The sequence below is a fragment of the Orbicella franksi genome, chromosome 13 (genome assembly GCF_964199315.1).
Source record: "Orbicella franksi chromosome 13, jaOrbFran1.1, whole genome shotgun sequence".
NCBI lineage: Eukaryota > Metazoa > Cnidaria > Anthozoa > Scleractinia > Merulinidae > Orbicella > Orbicella franksi.
The window spans coordinates 4,525,955-4,534,474 of NC_138157.1; the positions used below are offsets into that span (position 1 = coordinate 4,525,955).

At 40.0% G+C, this 8,520-nt stretch overlaps 3 long non-coding RNA genes across 3 annotated transcripts; all 3 read left to right on the top strand.

The window, feature by feature from the left end:
- Positions 1-74: 74 nt before the first annotated feature.
- On the top strand, positions 75-1,976 carry LOC145465693 (uncharacterized). The gene is made up of 2 exons (XR_014041678.1): positions 75-205; positions 1,287-1,976. It is a non-coding gene; the product is annotated as an uncharacterized LOC145465693 (long non-coding RNA).
- Positions 1,977-2,893: 917 nt separating this feature from the next.
- LOC145465690 (uncharacterized) lies at positions 2,894-4,795 on the top strand. The gene is made up of 2 exons (XR_014041676.1): positions 2,894-3,024; positions 4,106-4,795. It is a non-coding gene; the product is annotated as an uncharacterized LOC145465690 (long non-coding RNA).
- Positions 4,796-5,712: 917 nt separating this feature from the next.
- On the top strand, positions 5,713-7,614 carry LOC145465691 (uncharacterized). The gene is made up of 2 exons (XR_014041677.1): positions 5,713-5,843; positions 6,925-7,614. It is a non-coding gene; the product is annotated as an uncharacterized LOC145465691 (long non-coding RNA).
- Positions 7,615-8,520: the final 906 nt, after the last annotated feature.

Consider the following 8,520-nt stretch of genomic DNA (forward strand, 5'->3'; position numbering starts at 1 on the left):
CTTAATAAAGAAAGAAGAATGTGGTATAAAGTCCTGTTCTTCGGATCTTGTTGACGTTCACGTGAAGAGATACACTTTCTTGGTGGCGTGTATGTTACTCTGTAGTTCCTTCCTGGCCCCAGTCTTCTGGCAGTTGTGGATTTACGCAGGGAGTGCAAATGCTAACTTTTTCTTTGCAATAACACTGGCGTACTCTACTGCTCAGGTATAGTCGTGTTAATTAATACTTAACTGCACAACAAGTGTCGGCAAATCTTCGTTGCAGCACTCGGAGGTTGTCACTTTTCGTATCCAATCAAATCAATGACGCGCACTCACGAGCCTGACTCTGACTGGATCGTCAGCATTACGTCATAAGGATACGTCATGTTATTTAGCAACTGGAAGAGAAAATTGCGGGCTCAGACAAATTAGCCATAAGATTGTCTTTGGGACTAATTTTTTTATCACTCAGGCAATTTAGTTGCGTAGTTTAGTTAAATGTGAAGTCTTGCTTATATGGGTTTCATGGACATTGGTCTTAGTGATCTCATAATAGACCTTTTCACGGTTTCTGACGCCATCTTGCTTGGAGCTACACCCCGGGAAAAATTAAAGTAGATGTATGGGAAAAATGGAAAATCTAATGTCTAACAACCCACGGAAAATTCGAGTTTCGAAATATTTATGAATTGAAAACTTAAGATATCAGGTAAAGGAATTTACGGATCAAGTTTGAGAGAAATAGCCTCTCTAGAATAGCCACAATAAAGGTTTCCATTTTTCCATACATATTTTCTGTAAAACCGAGTCGTTATTCGTCGGAAAATTTCGAGACATTTTTATGAAAAACTAAAAATTCAATTCCTCGCCTCACAGCAAATCTTATGTCAAAAAAAACCGTCTTCTTTTATCTTTTTCCTGCAACACATAAAATACCCAGAAAGTTAATCACTCTCAAATTATTGGGCATCGACCATTTGAATTTTCCCATACATTTACTGTAATTTTTGCCGTGCTCGCTTCCAAGCAAGATGGCGTCAGAAACCATAAAAAGGTCTTTTGCTTACCCCTCCCCCCTTCCACCAAAAAAGGCTGTAAATTCTGACATCGATGTCTTCAGATCTTCCAAAGCTATGATAGAAGCGGCATTTTGAATCTACCGAGTCCAACGGAGAAGTAAACAACAGAGACAACGTAACAATGTTTCGTGGTCGGGAGTTCGACCTTACCTCTACCTCCAAACTTTGCATCATTTGTATTCGTTTTGCTGTCTTGAGGTTTTCCTCTTTTTACTTCATTTGCAGATCTTATTGACGTCTGACATTCTGTTTGCGTTTCTCCGTCGTGAGTATGATCTTCATCATGGAATTTATCCACCCGTCTTGGAGGGTGACGCTGCTTCTGTGATCTTACGGTAACTCGGTAATATGGACACAGACAAACTTAAATACAGTTTCGGACATCACCTTGCATTTTACGCGCACCGGTTACAAGACTATCATGTGCTGGACATAAGGAACTTGCGTAACTTATTAAATTACTGAAGTTATATATTTGCCTAAATTGTGGAACATCTGGGACGGCAACGTCCAAAAATTATTGGACATTAACACGCGTAAGCAAAGCCCGTCCGACTTTTACGCGCTGGGATCATGTTCCTCTACATCAACATCCCACCCAGAAGGTGAAATGAAAAGAGCGATGGCCCTCCTAATGTTTCAGGTGACCGAAATGGATCCAGCAGTCCACTGAAATGCTTCAAATTGACCCGAAGATTGCTGAAGAGTTTCCGAATTGTCTACCGAAGTTCGAACGTAGTTCCGATACCACCTGAATGTCACTACAGAATGCTCGGCAAAAAATAATTACCGTGAGCTCATGGTGCACGTTCTGTTCAGCGTGAGCAGTGGAAACTTGGCGATGCTGACACGAATGACTTATCGTGGTAGTTTTAGTTTTTGTGGTATACATGTAATAAAGAGTAATTTAAAGTACCCCTGTGCATAGGTTATTTGTTTTTCTTTATTTAATTCAAGTAAAAAGAAAACTACAGAGGGCTTTCTTTTACGAATCTCTGTATCAGAAATTCTACAGTTCTGAAAAGAACTGTCTTCTTGTGTATTGAACAACGTATTGGGGGATGGTCCTCAATGACGGTTTGCCTGGCAGCGTCGTTGAATAAGAATTGTTTAGCTGCGCTTGTCCTGTAATGTCTTTCCGTTACTTTCATGTTAGTTTCTTCCTTTCATCAATTGGTGCGAAAAAATACTTTTGCAAAGGGATTACAAAGTGCTTTGACATCAAGAAAGCGAGAGAAATGTTGAATTAGAGTCTCTACGGACAGTGCAGATTGAAGATAATAACATCTTCCTGTTCAAGTGAAGCATTACTTTTTTTTTCGTGTAATTTATTTTCCCGAGACAAAATGAAACCCGGGCCGAGAAGATTACAGCACTTCGCACATTTTCAATTTTGCTTGTTGTCCGGGTTCCCTCTCTGCATTTGTCCTTGATTAAAAGAATACAGCATTCCTTGTATGTAACCGCTCACATACCCCTTCATGTAAGCCTCCTTGTTTACTGACTCTGGTACAATCTTCAGAACATGTTCCAGAACTCCCTTTATGTATCCCAGTTCATATCCCAGCGCGTATCCTTGTGATGCTCTTATACCAAGCTCTTTTAGAGTGTTTTCCACTTGTTTCAAGGCCATCTGTATCATGACATTGTCACTGTCTTCAACTTTGGTCGCCGTGCTTGCGTTGAAACCAAACATCAATGTATCTGGATCCATTGTTTTCCAGTAAGGAATTTAAAAAAAAATTACAAGCAGGGAAACTTAATAAAGAAAGAAGAATGTGGTATAAAGTCCTGTTCTTCGGATCTTGTTGACGTTCACGTGAAGAGATACACTTTCTTGGTGGCGTGTATGTTACTCTGTAGTTCCTTCCTGGCCCCAGTCTTCTGGCAGTTGTGGATTTACGCAGGGAGTGCAAATGCTAACTTTTTCTTTGCAATAACACTGGCGTACTCTACTGCTCAGGTATAGTCGTGTTAATTAATACTTAACTGCACAACAAGTGTCGGCAAATCTTCGTTGCAGCACTCGGAGGTTGTCACTTTTCGTATCCAATCAAATCAATGACGCGCACTCACGAGCCTGACTCTGACTGGATCGTCAGCATTACGTCATAAGGATACGTCATGTTATTTAGCAACTGGAAGAGAAAATTGCGGGCTCAGACAAATTAGCCATAAGATTGTCTTTGGGACTAATTTTTTTATCACTCAGGCAATTTAGTTGCGTAGTTTAGTTAAATGTGAAGTCTTGCTTATATGGGTTTCATGGACATTGGTCTTAGTGATCTCATAATAGACCTTTTCACGGTTTCTGACGCCATCTTGCTTGGAGCTACACCCCGGGAAAAATTAAAGTAGATGTATGGGAAAAATGGAAAATCTAATGTCTAACAACCCACGGAAAATTCGAGTTTCGAAATATTTATGAATTGAAAACTTAAGATATCAGGTAAAGGAATTTACGGATCAAGTTTGAGAGAAATAGCCTCTCTAGAATAGCCACAATAAAGGTTTCCATTTTTCCATACATATTTTCTGTAAAACCGAGTCGTTATTCGTCGGAAAATTTCGAGACATTTTTATGAAAAACTAAAAATTCAATTCCTCGCCTCACAGCAAATCTTATGTCAAAAAAAACCGTCTTCTTTTATCTTTTTCCTGCAACACATAAAATACCCAGAAAGTTAATCACTCTCAAATTATTGGGCATCGACCATTTGAATTTTCCCATACATTTACTGTAATTTTTGCCGTGCTCGCTTCCAAGCAAGATGGCGTCAGAAACCATAAAAAGGTCTTTTGCTTACCCCTCCCCCCTTCCACCAAAAAAGGCTGTAAATTCTGACATCGATGTCTTCAGATCTTCCAAAGCTATGATAGAAGCGGCATTTTGAATCTACCGAGTCCAACGGAGAAGTAAACAACAGAGACAACGTAACAATGTTTCGTGGTCGGGAGTTCGACCTTACCTCTACCTCCAAACTTTGCATCATTTGTATTCGTTTTGCTGTCTTGAGGTTTTCCTCTTTTTACTTCATTTGCAGATCTTATTGACGTCTGACATTCTGTTTGCGTTTCTCCGTCGTGAGTATGATCTTCATCATGGAATTTATCCACCCGTCTTGGAGGGTGACGCTGCTTCTGTGATCTTACGGTAACTCGGTAATATGGACACAGACAAACTTAAATACAGTTTCGGACATCACCTTGCATTTTACGCGCACCGGTTACAAGACTATCATGTGCTGGACATAAGGAACTTGCGTAACTTATTAAATTACTGAAGTTATATATTTGCCTAAATTGTGGAACATCTGGGACGGCAACGTCCAAAAATTATTGGACATTAACACGCGTAAGCAAAGCCCGTCCGACTTTTACGCGCTGGGATCATGTTCCTCTACATCAACATCCCACCCAGAAGGTGAAATGAAAAGAGCGATGGCCCTCCTAATGTTTCAGGTGACCGAAATGGATCCAGCAGTCCACTGAAATGCTTCAAATTGACCCGAAGATTGCTGAAGAGTTTCCGAATTGTCTACCGAAGTTCGAACGTAGTTCCGATACCACCTGAATGTCACTACAGAATGCTCGGCAAAAAATAATTACCGTGAGCTCATGGTGCACGTTCTGTTCAGCGTGAGCAGTGGAAACTTGGCGATGCTGACACGAATGACTTATCGTGGTAGTTTTAGTTTTTGTGGTATACATGTAATAAAGAGTAATTTAAAGTACCCCTGTGCATAGGTTATTTGTTTTTCTTTATTTAATTCAAGTAAAAAGAAAACTACAGAGGGCTTTCTTTTACGAATCTCTGTATCAGAAATTCTACAGTTCTGAAAAGAACTGTCTTCTTGTGTATTGAACAACGTATTGGGGGATGGTCCTCAATGACGGTTTGCCTGGCAGCGTCGTTGAATAAGAATTGTTTAGCTGCGCTTGTCCTGTAATGTCTTTCCGTTACTTTCATGTTAGTTTCTTCCTTTCATCAATTGGTGCGAAAAAATACTTTTGCAAAGGGATTACAAAGTGCTTTGACATCAAGAAAGCGAGAGAAATGTTGAATTAGAGTCTCTACGGACAGTGCAGATTGAAGATAATAACATCTTCCTGTTCAAGTGAAGCATTACTTTTTTTTTCGTGTAATTTATTTTCCCGAGACAAAATGAAACCCGGGCCGAGAAGATTACAGCACTTCGCACATTTTCAATTTTGCTTGTTGTCCGGGTTCCCTCTCTGCATTTGTCCTTGATTAAAAGAATACAGCATTCCTTGTATGTAACCGCTCACATACCCCTTCATGTAAGCCTCCTTGTTTACTGACTCTGGTACAATCTTCAGAACATGTTCCAGAACTCCCTTTATGTATCCCAGTTCATATCCCAGCGCGTATCCTTGTGATGCTCTTATACCAAGCTCTTTTAGAGTGTTTTCCACTTGTTTCAAGGCCATCTGTATCATGACATTGTCACTGTCTTCAACTTTGGTCGCCGTGCTTGCGTTGAAACCAAACATCAATGTATCTGGATCCATTGTTTTCCAGTAAGGAATTTAAAAAAAAATTACAAGCAGGGAAACTTAATAAAGAAAGAAGAATGTGGTATAAAGTCCTGTTCTTCGGATCTTGTTGACGTTCACGTGAAGAGATACACTTTCTTGGTGGCGTGTATGTTACTCTGTAGTTCCTTCCTGGCCCCAGTCTTCTGGCAGTTGTGGATTTACGCAGGGAGTGCAAATGCTAACTTTTTCTTTGCAATAACACTGGCGTACTCTACTGCTCAGGTATAGTCGTGTTAATTAATACTTAACTGCACAACAAGTGTCGGCAAATCTTCGTTGCAGCACTCGGAGGTTGTCACTTTTCGTATCCAATCAAATCAATGACGCGCACTCACGAGCCTGACTCTGACTGGATCGTCAGCATTACGTCATAAGGATACGTCATGTTATTTAGCAACTGGAAGAGAAAATTGCGGGCTCAGACAAATTAGCCATAAGATTGTCTTTGGGACTAATTTTTTTATCACTCAGGCAATTTAGTTGCGTAGTTTAGTTAAATGTGAAGTCTTGCTTATATGGGTTTCATGGACATTGGTCTTAGTGATCTCATAATAGACCTTTTCACGGTTTCTGACGCCATCTTGCTTGGAGCTACACCCCGGGAAAAATTAAAGTAGATGTATGGGAAAAATGGAAAATCTAATGTCTAACAACCCACGGAAAATTCGAGTTTCGAAATATTTATGAATTGAAAACTTAAGATATCAGGTAAAGGAATTTACGGATCAAGTTTGAGAGAAATAGCCTCTCTAGAATAGCCACAATAAAGGTTTCCATTTTTCCATACATATTTTCTGTAAAACCGAGTCGTTATTCGTCGGAAAATTTCGAGACATTTTTATGAAAAACTAAAAATTCAATTCCTCGCCTCACAGCAAATCTTATGTCAAAAAAAACCGTCTTCTTTTATCTTTTTCCTGCAACACATAAAATACCCAGAAAGTTAATCACTCTCAAATTATTGGGCATCGACCATTTGAATTTTCCCATACATTTACTGTAATTTTTGCCGTGCTCGCTTCCAAGCAAGATGGCGTCAGAAACCATAAAAAGGTCTTTTGCTTACCCCTCCCCCCTTCCACCAAAAAAGGCTGTAAATTCTGACATCGATGTCTTCAGATCTTCCAAAGCTATGATAGAAGCGGCATTTTGAATCTACCGAGTCCAACGGAGAAGTAAACAACAGAGACAACGTAACAATGTTTCGTGGTCGGGAGTTCGACCTTACCTCTACCTCCAAACTTTGCATCATTTGTATTCGTTTTGCTGTCTTGAGGTTTTCCTCTTTTTACTTCATTTGCAGATCTTATTGACGTCTGACATTCTGTTTGCGTTTCTCCGTCGTGAGTATGATCTTCATCATGGAATTTATCCACCCGTCTTGGAGGGTGACGCTGCTTCTGTGATCTTACGGTAACTCGGTAATATGGACACAGACAAACTTAAATACAGTTTCGGACATCACCTTGCATTTTACGCGCACCGGTTACAAGACTATCATGTGCTGGACATAAGGAACTTGCGTAACTTATTAAATTACTGAAGTTATATATTTGCCTAAATTGTGGAACATCTGGGACGGCAACGTCCAAAAATTATTGGACATTAACACGCGTAAGCAAAGCCCGTCCGACTTTTACGCGCTGGGATCATGTTCCTCTACATCAACATCCCACCCAGAAGGTGAAATGAAAAGAGCGATGGCCCTCCTAATGTTTCAGGTGACCGAAATGGATCCAGCAGTCCACTGAAATGCTTCAAATTGACCCGAAGATTGCTGAAGAGTTTCCGAATTGTCTACCGAAGTTCGAACGTAGTTCCGATACCACCTGAATGTCACTACAGAATGCTCGGCAAAAAATAATTACCGTGAGCTCATGGTGCACGTTCTGTTCAGCGTGAGCAGTGGAAACTTGGCGATGCTGACACGAATGACTTATCGTGGTAGTTTTAGTTTTTGTGGTATACATGTAATAAAGAGTAATTTAAAGTACCCCTGTGCATAGGTTATTTGTTTTTCTTTATTTAATTCAAGTAAAAAGAAAACTACAGAGGGCTTTCTTTTACGAATCTCTGTATCAGAAATTCTACAGTTCTGAAAAGAACTGTCTTCTTGTGTATTGAACAACGTATTGGGGGATGGTCCTCAATGACGGTTTGCCTGGCAGCGTCGTTGAATAAGAATTGTTTAGCTGCGCTTGTCCTGTAATGTCTTTCCGTTACTTTCATGTTAGTTTCTTCCTTTCATCAATTGGTGCGAAAAAATACTTTTGCAAAGGGATTACAAAGTGCTTTGACATCAAGAAAGCGAGAGAAATGTTGAATTAGAGTCTCTACGGACAGTGCAGATTGAAGATAATAACATCTTCCTGTTCAAGTGAAGCATTACTTTTTTTTTCGTGTAATTTATTTTCCCGAGACAAAATGAAACCCGGGCCGAGAAGATTACAGCACTTCGCACATTTTCAATTTTGCTTGTTGTCCGGGTTCCCTCTCTGCATTTGTCCTTGATTAAAAGAATACAGCATTCCTTGTATGTAACCGCTCACATACCCCTTCATGTAAGCCTCCTTGTTTACTGACTCTGGTACAATCTTCAGAACATGTTCCAGAACTCCCTTTATGTATCCCAGTTCATATCCCAGCGCGTATCCTTGTGATGCTCTTATACCAAGCTCTTTTAGAGTGTTTTCCACTTGTTTCAAGGCCATCTGTATCATGACATTGTCACTGTCTTCAACTTTGGTCGCCGTGCTTGCGTTGAAACCAAACATCAATGTATCTGGATCCATTGTTTTCCAGTAAGGAATTTAAAAAAAAATTACAAGCAGGGAAACTTAATAAAGAAAGAAGAATGTGGTATAAAGTCCTGTTCTTCGGATCTTGTTGACGTTCACGT